This window comes from Bidens hawaiensis, unplaced genomic scaffold, assembly GCF_021521415.1.
Source record: "Bidens hawaiensis isolate Kalapana, Puna unplaced genomic scaffold, B.hawaiensis_p1.1 tig00013567_1, whole genome shotgun sequence".
In the NCBI taxonomy this organism is placed as follows: domain Eukaryota; kingdom Viridiplantae; phylum Streptophyta; class Magnoliopsida; order Asterales; family Asteraceae; genus Bidens; species Bidens hawaiensis.
Window position 1 is genome coordinate 433,013 of NW_027492151.1, and position 11,127 is coordinate 444,139.

Here is an 11,127-nt window from a genome sequence, read left to right on the forward strand (position 1 = left end):
CAATAAATGAGTTTAATTGCGTTAAAATTGTTGCAATATATATTATGTTATGCATAGATGTGCACAACATAACCGGTTTCTAACCGATTTTGTAACCGGTTAGTAACCGGTCCAATCCTAACCGGTTACTATCCGATCCTAACCGCCGGTTAGTAACCGGTTTGTATTCTTGATTTCAAAACCGGTTATAAACCGGTTAACCGATTTTTTTAATTATTATTTTATAAAAAATCGGTTATTAACCGGTTAACCGGTCCGGCCTAACCGGTCAAAACCGCTTTTCTAGCCGGCCAAAACCGGTTACTAACCTAACCGAAAAACCAGTATAACCGGTTAACCGTTAATGCACGCCAAAAAAAACCGGTTATAGGTTAACCGAGTTCCCCTCTAGTTATGCATGAGATTTGTAGTATAAAATATGTATACCAATGCTCTATTAACAATCCCAAGACGAGCACAAGCTATATTAACAAAACTCAAGTTTCACTCATGAATCTTTTTTCAGACTCGAGCTCAGCTTAATTACGAAATGTTCCATTCTCTATTAACAATCCCAAGACAAGCATGTTGGGTTGACATGAAACATTTAGGGCTAATGCAAATCTATTGCAACTAAAAGCATCTACAACAACAAATTCATACAAACCGCAACGTCATCGTCACATATTTCAAACTTTTTTCAAAAACCTCATTTTCTTTCACAACAACAATCCTCCACAAACCATATTAAAAAATATTAAAGTTTTACATATATGTTATATATGTGCGTGTATGTGAGATAAATTGCCACATCATTAGGTCGTTTCAAATTTGCTTCTACAAACTTCCTGCAAACTTTGAAGCCTGAAGGCATATTCTACCTCCACAAGAAGGATATTTGTGACTAAAAAGTTTGCCACTTGCCACATGGATTCAAACCTTGGGTTTTATAGCCTATTGTGGTTGCTCTAATAGTATTTTGTGTCAAATAACAAAATCGGTATGCTAATTTGTAAGAGGACGGTAACATATTATTCATAAGTTTTAAACAATTTTTTTTTTGACATAATTAAAAGATAAAAAGGTATAAAGTTTTGGTGTTAATGGTGACATAATTCTGTTATTTATACATATATGACTAAAAGGTTGAATTAAATACAAATTAAATTAACGTGCTAACTATGTTAATATAGTAGTGTATCTATATATGCAATATAGTGTAATTGTAGCATAGTGTAATTACATAGCCGATGGTTTCTAGATTTTTAATTGATTAAATAGCTGGTCTCAATCTTTCAGTTTTATATGATAAAATTCAAATATTTGTTTTCATACTCATCAGTAGAATTAATCCATCTTATTTAATAACTAGATGTAATATATAAATACCAGCAAATGATGATGATTGTATAAAATTGTACCCTTAAGGATAGCATTAATTAAAGGCATGGATATCAAATCCAAGAATTAAAATATAGAGACAAGTAGTATATGATTATAGCACAATAGTTTAATGTTTGTTCGTTTGTGGCAAGACTTTTAGATGTCGCTTAATAATGAAGACAAGGCATGCTGCCTGCCTCCCCTATATTAGTTTTATAAGCAAATCATCCTTCAATTGAGAATCACAAGTCACATGCATCAATAAAAGAGATGTCATAATAATAATAATAATAATAATAATAATAATAATAATAATAATAATAATAATAATAATAATAATAATTATTATTATTATTATTATTATTATTATTATTATTGTTAAAACTAATATTATCACTATAAAGTTTGATTTAATGTAAATTACTAGAAAATTGATCGAGTAACAATTCACTGATAAACAAGACACGTGCGACGATGAATCTTACTAAGAGTGAGAAACAATTGGAAACAAAAAATTAAAATACCGTTGGTAATCCCACGATGATATCAGATCTATAACGTAAAGAAATTTTTTTTTTTATATATTAATTTGATTGATGTAGTAACTTGTAAGGCTTGTTTTTACCTTTGTTCATTTCAACAATATATCGTCAAAGATATTATTTGATTTAACAAAAGTAGGCAAATATATCAGGGATTTGTAATATTAATTCGGGCGAGACCGGTTAGATTGATTTTATCAGGAAATCGTTTTGATCAGAAAAATTAGAGCCTTTTTCATTAGAAAATTGTTGTTTTCGATGTTGTAACTGCTATGCCATCTATGCGTATGCATAATTATAGATCATAAACTCTATCGTCAAACAATCTAAAACCTAAATTACACAATATAATTTGTTACTATTTTAGAATTTGGAGGCCTAAGAGCATTGCTTTATTTCACCTCCTCTTGAGTCACCCCGATTATGTGGAATCATTTTTGCTCTTTTGTCTAGCATTCATTGATTCTTCTTTCTTGCAAAAATACACAACTTTATCTATACATTAAATAACATAAGAAACTGCAGGATTAGATAATTTATAAACTATTGTAATTAATCATAACTTTTATAATTAAGTTATTAAAAACAATAGTAGGATGTCACTCTCATATCTAACAAAATAATATTGGCTTATATTATATATATGGCAAAGAATGATACAAGGACAAAACATAAATTTCATTATTGTGGGACATCATGTTGGTTTTTGACAGGGGTCAACTAAGAACTTTGAAGCAATCCATTGTTTGGATAAAAGAAGACAACCCAATCAAAGGGCTTGTTTGCATGTTCTTGAATGATTGTTTTGCCATTTTGTATATAGTTAGGGTTTAAACTTTAAACAAGTGGAGCCAGCTTTTTAAAATGTGGATTTGCTAGAAGTTGGAATAGAACTTTGTATAAGTTGAAGTTGATTTTATAAATGTGTTTTGTGTTCAAACTTTATTACCTATCATTTTTATTGTACATTATATGATACTTATATAAAGTTATAATGAGATAGTTAAAGTTAAACTTGTTACTTGTTGAACCTTCATATTCAAGGTGTTACTTTGCACAAACCACATGGTCGCAAAGACAATCTAATTCTAATTAATGCTTAAATACATCAACAAACTCATACAAACCGCCACATTATCGTCATATCATATTTCAAATTTTTCTCAAAAACCTTATTTTCTTCCACAACAACAAACTTCCACAAACCCATTAAAAAAATATTGTATGTGTTTGTATATATATAAATATAATATATATGTGTGTATGTGAGTGATGAGAGATAATGGATGCCACCTCACCTAGTCTTTTACAAGTTTGTAGAGACAAACTTGTCTTCATGGACTTTACTCTACAACAAGAAAGTTTGTGTCCTCATTGTATATTGACACCTAGATCCAGACCTAGGGAAGCGAAGCCTGTTGTAGATACTCTTATATAATTAATAACTTTACTTGCATTTCTAACTTTCAATAACAGGGCTAACCCGGTCCATGGGAGGAGGCCGCCGAAGGCCCGGTCTTTCATGGGGCCCGAGGTATATACATAACTTTTTATATATTTTTTGTACATGCACTTCAAGAACCAATTATTTTAGGTTTGTTTGAAAAGTGAATCTACTTTGAGTCTTTGATTAAATTAAGCACATCGAATAATTAAATAAAGCCTTTTTTTTACATGTCCCATACCCTTATTTTTATTTTTATTTTTTTTCGCATTCTTGGGGACGGCCTATTCACCAACATGCAAAGTTTGTCATATAAATATAAAAGTATCAACAGTTATGTTTAATTATGGGCATAATCATATATAGTTTACAAAATAGTAAATTACCACAAATCATAGTACTTTAAACCCCTCATGGTAGTATTCTCCAGTAGCGTCTTGTGGGTATGTCGTGTTTTAACAAAAAGTTGTCGTTTGAAAAAAAACCTATTAGTAAAGCTAGGAACCATGGTATATATATCCTTAGTAAAAGATTTCACCAGATTTTAATAAGTAGCGAGTACTTGTATAGCTGTATATAGATCTAAAAGTTGACTTCAACAAGTCAACATAAAGTATGATTAGTTCATCCCTACCTATGGTCTCTTTTAGATAATATTGGTGCTTATTATTCAAGTATTCTTCAGTAATACGATATAATTGATTCATGTTAGACCCTACGTACAAATTTAATATCAAGTTGTGTTTGTAGAAAAAAAAAACCATATTCGATTAGATTTTAGCATATATAAACATATATTTTCAAATGACTAGTTTTGCTATATATATCAATAAAGGGCTAGCAGCGCTGCTTGTTGTTTATTTGTCTTCTCATGTATCAACGTAAACAATACTTCTGAATGAAATATATTTAAACGTCGATTTCTCTAGCACACCCAAGGTGAATATTTGTTATGTGGTACTAATAACCTGACCTTTTAAATATAATAGAACGCTATAAATTTTTATAGATTTCCTTGACCACCATTGCAACTAGAAAACATACGTATTTATACGTACACAAGCATGCATGCATAGTAGCTCGCGACTTAATTAGTACACTAAGAATGAAAAAAATCACTTGTTACATGAACTCGTATACATATACATACATTTACATATTTACATGTAAATATATAGGGTAAAGTGATATATAGTGGTCCATCTAGTATACGTTTTTACTTGGAAATCAAGCAACCTTGTCGACCTCCATGGCAAACGCATCATCGATCATCTGTGCTACTAAGAAAAAAACACATGTGATCTAATGGAATTGGTACCAGGTAGAGGTGTTCAAAAAAACCGGTTATAGAACCGGTTTGGTCGGTTTAACCGAAAACCGGTTAATAGAAAAACCGGTTATTAAAAAACCGGTTAGACCGGTATTTGAACCGCCGGTTAGTACTTCGGTTACTCATTCGTGGACAAAAACCGGTTATTGAACCGGTTAGTAAAAAAACCGGTTAAATTTAAAAACCGGTTATTAAAAAACCGGTTAACCTAAAAACCGGTTAACCGGTTAACGGTCAAAAACCCCGGTTTTTAGGTTAACCGGTTTTTGACCGTTATAAAAAGGCCATATGACCGTTTGGGTCCTTTTTTGCCCGTTTTTTCTTGATTTCTAGCCGTTTTTAGGTTAACCGAGTAGCGAAGAAAATTAGTTAAAGAAACAGCAAACATGGAGGCAAATCATGAGTAAGAAACAGCAAGTTGTTCATGTAATCGTGTCTAAGCATTCTTTTTCCTAATATGTGCTCTTATTTACTTGTTGATTTGGATTTTTCTAATTTAGTTAAAGAAACAGCAAACATTGAGGCAAATCATGAACAAACTGCGATTGGGAACAACAGGAGCATCTGCTAGTTCACGATTTAATGTTTGTATTTTTGAGTTAAATCATGAACAACAGTTCTTGGCAGAGATTTCTTCAGTGTTAATGATTTAATGTTTGTATTTTTGAGTTACGAATATGCGATAACGATTTAATGTTTGTATTTTTAATGTAAAAACTATAAATGAAAGTTATGTGTTTTTAATCTTTGGTTTGTTGAAAACACATTCACCAACACACACTCATACTCATCTTCCAAGCAAAGAACCTTAACAACGAAAGCAAAGAATGGCTTCGGTCAGTCCGTTTTTCCTTGTAGTTACCGGTTTGCCTTGTAGTTACCGGTTTGTTTATACTGTGAAAAAATAATGGTCTTCATTAAGTACAAAATATAAAAAACAAATATTCGTATTTGAAACCGCGAAATTTAAAAAAAAAAAAAAAAAAAAAACCGGTTAATAAAAAAAACCGGTTAATAAAAAAACCGGTTTATTAACTGGTTCTAACCGGTTTCTAAACCGGTCCTAACCGGTTAGACCGGTTAGGGTTTTGACAGAAAAAAACCGGTTATTAACCGAACCGGTTTTTTTCCGGGCCAAAAAAAACCGGTCCGGTTAATAACCGAACCGGTTTTTTTAAAAAAACCGGTTTGTGCACCTCTAGTACCAGGTATTGAACACGAACAACTCGTTAATTTGGCTAACACCCAAACACGAATATTATTAGTGAGAAACTTCACAAAACTCAATTACCCAATTACACAGATACAATCTCTAAACCCCAAAGCACGGGTATTTATAATCTAACTTATCACGTTTAGACTACAACTAGGATTGCTAAATATTAGGACATAATAATTATACTAACAATTAAATCTAAGCACATTTAATTATCTATAATTATTCACTCCTTAAATCTCGTTACTTAACCTTGCACGCCAAGTAACGCCTTGAACCGAAATTCCCAACAATCACCCCCGGAATTTCGAACTCGAAACCGACAAGTCTTCAACTCCAAGTAATTCCCGCATCTCCTTGAATTTGATTCTCCCAAGAACCTTCGTCAAGATATCGGCACATTGCTTAACACCGCTAACATGCTCGACACTTACTTCTTCACTATCAACACATTCTCGAATGTAGTGAAACCGAGATTTAATGTGTTTGGTCCTTCCATGGAAAACCGGATTCTTCACGAGTGTTATTGCTGATGTATTATCGATGCGTAACACAACTGCTTGAATTTCCTGGTCGAATAACTCACTTATCAAGTCTCTTAGCCAAACCGCCTGACACGCGGCTGCGCTTGCCGCCATGTACTCTGCTTCACATGATGAGAGTGCAATCGTACACTGTTTCTGAGAACACCAAGTAATTGGTGAAGACCCAAGATAAAACACGTGCCCCGTAGTGCTTCTGCCATTGTCTTGGTCAATGTTATGGCTACTATCACTATAACCAACTAACACGTTTTTCCCACGAGTGTAAGGAATACCAAAACCGAGAGTACCTTGAATATAACGAAGAATTTGCTTTATAAGAGTTGCATGAGATTGCTTCGGGTTTTGCATGTACCGGCTTACGACTCCGACCGAATACGCCAAGTCGGGACGAGTTTGTAAAAGGTACCGGAGACACCCGACAATCTTTCGATATCTCGTAGCATCAAAATCTTCTTCTTTTAACTCGCCATGTATGAACGCGGATTTGACATCAAGATGACACAATTCCCAACCTCCTTTCGCTGCGAGAGATAATAATAAACGAACCATTTCGAGTCTAGCCACCGGTGCGAAAACCACGTCAAAATCGACTTCGGGTTGCTGAACATAACCCTTTGCCACGAGTCTCGCCTTGTGTTTATTAAGTGAGCCATCCGCGTTTCTTTTAACCTTGAAAACCCACTTTAAACCAATCGCCTTTGCACCACGTGGTAACTCGGTCAACGTCCACGTATTATTTTTATTTATCGAGTCAATCTCGATACGCATTGCTTTCATCCACTCCGGTTTCGATTTTGCATCATCAAAACAAACCGGTTCATCATCCGCAAGCAATAGCAAATCTTCATCAATTATACTCGAATTCATGACATAATCATTAAAATGTACCGGTGTAACAGTGGCTCGAGAAGATCTCCGAACAGCCGGCTCAGGTGTAACCGTGTTGCTTGTACCAGCCGGGATTGTTGGAGCATTTTTGGCTATCGGTTCTTCATCGTCTTCTTCACCCCCGTCACCACTTGAACTCGTAGAGTTTGACTCAGGGTTCGACCCGATGTTTTCGGCATTAACGGTTCCTTCTCCGGTGTCAATTTCATCACCAAAGTTAACCCAAAACATGCCAGGTGCTCGATCCTCCTCATCGATTGTTTCAGTACTTTTACCCCAATTCCAACTTTGCTTTTCATCAAACACCGTGTCACCCGCTCGACTCACAACAATATTTCTAGTCGATGGATTGTATAAACGATACGGCGCCGAACCTTTCTCGCTCCCGAGATAAACTAAACGATTCGAACGATCGTCTAACTTCTTAATATTTACCGCAACTATTTTTGAATACACAACACATCCAAAAACTTTAAGAAATTTAAGATCCGGTTTCTTTCGCTTTAACATCTCATACGGTGTTTTGTCTTTTAACGCTCGAGTTGGAATTTTATTAATCACGTCGGGTTTGAATGCCTCACCGCTTTACCCCACATATAATTCGGAACCTGTCTCGCTTTTAATATGCTCCGAGTCATATCCAATATCGTGCGGTTCCGCCTCTCCACAACACCGTTTTGTTGAGGTGTATATGGAGCGGTTAAGTGCCGAATAAAACGTCGTTTTCAGAGAACCGATTGAAATCACGAGAAGTAAATTCTCCCCCTCGATCGGTTCGGAACGTCTTGATTTTCTCACTATTTTCCGCTTCCACCATGACTTTAAATCGCTTGAATGTGTCGAAAGCTTCACTTTTTTCCTTCAACAGAAAAGTCCACATGAAACGAGAAAAATCATCTATCAGGACGAGCACGTACCTATTTCCGACTAAGGTACTAGGATTAATGGGCCCGCATAAATCTCCATGGATTAGTTCCAACGCTCGGGTTGCTCTGAAAGTCGTCGACTTCGGAAACGGTTTCCTCGTTTGCTTCCCGACTAAGCACGAGTCACAAATTTGATTTTCCTGATCAACTTTTTGCATTCCAATGACCATATTATTTTTCACCATTTGTTTCATAGACTCGAAATTTAGGTGTCCTAGTATTGCGTGCCAAAGCCAATTCTCGTTATCAATCCGGGCTTGTAAACACACGGGGGTCCCCGTCTTTAATTTTATCGTATAGAGACGATTCTTGGATCGAGTAACCCGCATCAACAATTTTCTTTGATCATCATACATCAACAAGTAATCGTCTTTCATACGAATATCATAACCACTTTCTGTTGCTTGCCCAAGACTAATAATATACTTTGTAAACTAGGAATATAATAAATGTCGGTCAATAATTGTTGCTCCCCCGTTTTACCGACTAGCAATATCGACCCTTTCCCGCAAATATCAACATAAGACCCATCTCCGCATTTAACTTTGCCACCAACACGCTTATTTAATTCAGAGAAAAAAGATAAATTACCCGTCATATGGTTGCTCGCACCGTTATCCAAATACCACAAGTCTTGTTCGTTCGAACCACTCTCGTAATCTTTTGGTATAACCTTATGTTCATTCAAATACACTTTTTCTTGAACACACTGCACCATATAGAGGGACGGGTCTTTTTCTTTTGCTTCGGCCAAATGTGCTTGTCTTTCTTTCCTTCGTAACGGACACCTCGAAACGAAGTGACCAAATTCATCACAACGAAAGCATTGAACTTCCGAGTAATCCTTTTTACCCCTTTGTTTATCCCCTTCGTTGGACCCACCATGTGAACCACGGTCCGACCTTCACGCCGGTTCCCAGGTCTTCGATTAACAACGCTCTGATACCAATTAATGGAATTGGTACCAGGTATTGAACACGAACAACTCGTTAATTTGGCTAACACCCAAACACGAATATTATTATTGAGAAAACTTCACAAAACTCAATTACCCAATTACACAGATACAATCTCTAAACCCCAAAGCACGGGTATTTATAATCTAACCTATCACGTTTAGACTACATCTAGGATTGCTAAATATTAGGACATAATAATTATACTAACAATTAAATCTAAGCACATTTAATTATCTATAATTATTCACTCCTTAAATCTCGTTACTTAACCTTGCACGCCAAGTAACGCCTTGAACCGAAATTCCCAACATGATCTCTCTTCAATTTGTTTCCTCTTTCTTGCCAGTTTTATTATATTAATTGTGAAGGACGTGCGAAATACCTAAATTACAAGTACCATCATTTAGGTTGAGATTTTTTTCCTGAATACTCGTATCCGTCTATTCAGTACGGGTACAAGTATGATTACATGCATGGGTATAAAGGGTACGCACGCAGTACCCGTTTAGAATATGTATGAGCTTTTATTGGGTTTTCAACACTCTTGACTTAATGTGCTCGTGCTTTTTATCATCATGCATGCGGTTCAAGGTTCGAAGTTTAGCAGATTTTATCTATTTTTTTAAGAACAAAGTTAAACCAATGTGAGTACGTTACGTACCGCGTACGGTACCGATTTAATCCCTACTTTCATTCACTTTAGTAAACGATATGTCTAGTATCTCTAGTTTAGCATTTTAAGAATATTATAACTAAAATTTTGCATTTTAAATATAATTAATTTGATTAAAAAATAAAATGACTAACTAGGTTCGGTTCGCTCATAACTATAGTAACCGATATGCGTAGATATTGAATACTAGTTTTTATCCCCCGTATTACGGGGGTTGTTTTATATTATTTATTCTAATATTTATTTATTATTTGAATTTATATTTTTTTTATTGTATGAAAGTTAATAATATACTTATGATTTGGTGATAAATTGTTTCACAAATAAATGAGATGTTATAACCCGATTTAAAAGCTATATGTTTTAATGAGTCCCAAGACCCGTTTATTTCTTTTACTATAAAATTGGTATTTTAGTTATAAATAATATTTATGAAAGTTAATAATATACTTATGGTTTGATGAGACCCAAGACCCGTTTATTTTTTTACTATAAAATTGGTTTTTTAATTTAAATAATATATATACATTTAAAAAAAAAAAGGTAAAAACCATACTATGTTACTTTGAGCTGAGGGTCTCACTGAAAGCCACCTCTACATCCCATCGGATAGAGGTACGGTGTGCCTACATCCCACCTTCCCCAGACCCTACTTATAGCTTTGCTATGGGTGGGATTCCACTGGGTATGATTGATTGATTGATTGATATATACACCTTTTTTAAAATAAATAAGATATTAATTTTTAGTATATCCTATTTTATAGGATTTTTACATCAATAATTTGGTGAGAATATTTTTTATTTTAATGAGATGTTACAACCCGTTTAAGGAATATCTGGGTTTGGTAAGACACATACCCATGAATTCGGGTCAAATGCATCAGAAGCCTCCATTTAAAAATCAAGCAAATCTGGTGACTCTTAAAAAAGGGGGAGCGACCACATCGCGACATTTAGGATTTTTGGGTTTTCATTTATATATTATATATTTAAGAATTTTAATTTGGTTGTAATTGTATTTAGCGTTTTATCAAAAATGGATTTCAGCATATGAACAAATATACATTTTATATATCAACAAGTCCGGCTTCTCGAATGTGGAAATTAATTAAATCGAAATAAGATTGTGGGTTCTTTTTATAACAATTGTTGAGAATTTTTTTTTTTTTTGCTTACTACAAGTATTGTTAAGAAGATTTTGGGACCTTTTAAACATCAAAAGGTCTTCGTTCAAGTCCGG